We start from the raw sequence: 353 nt of genomic DNA, 5'->3' as shown, positions 1-353 counted from the left end.
CCCGAGCGTCATACTAATACATCCTTTTGTTATTTACACCACCTGTCCTCGTCTGTTGTTGTTTTTTCGTACATTCTCCCATATATATATATATGCTGTGTGGTAAGTAGCTTGCTTACCAACCACATAGTCCCGGGTTCAGTCCCACTGCGTGGCATCTTGGGCAAGTGTCTTCTACTATAGCCTCGGGCCGACCAAAGCCTTGTGAGTGGATTTGGTAGACAGAAACTGAAAGAAGCCTGTCGTATATATGTATATATATATGTATGTGTGTATGTGTTTGTATGTCTTGACAACCGATGCTGATGTGTTTATGTCCCCGTAACATAGCGGTTCGGCAAAATAGACCGATA

Source organism: Octopus bimaculoides, chromosome 15, assembly GCF_046866305.1.
Source record: "Octopus bimaculoides isolate indiv1 chromosome 15, ASM4686630v1, whole genome shotgun sequence".
In the NCBI taxonomy this organism is placed as follows: domain Eukaryota; kingdom Metazoa; phylum Mollusca; class Cephalopoda; order Octopoda; family Octopodidae; genus Octopus; species Octopus bimaculoides.
The sequence above is the reverse complement of the archived record's forward strand: the minus strand, read 5'-3'. Positions refer to the sequence as shown.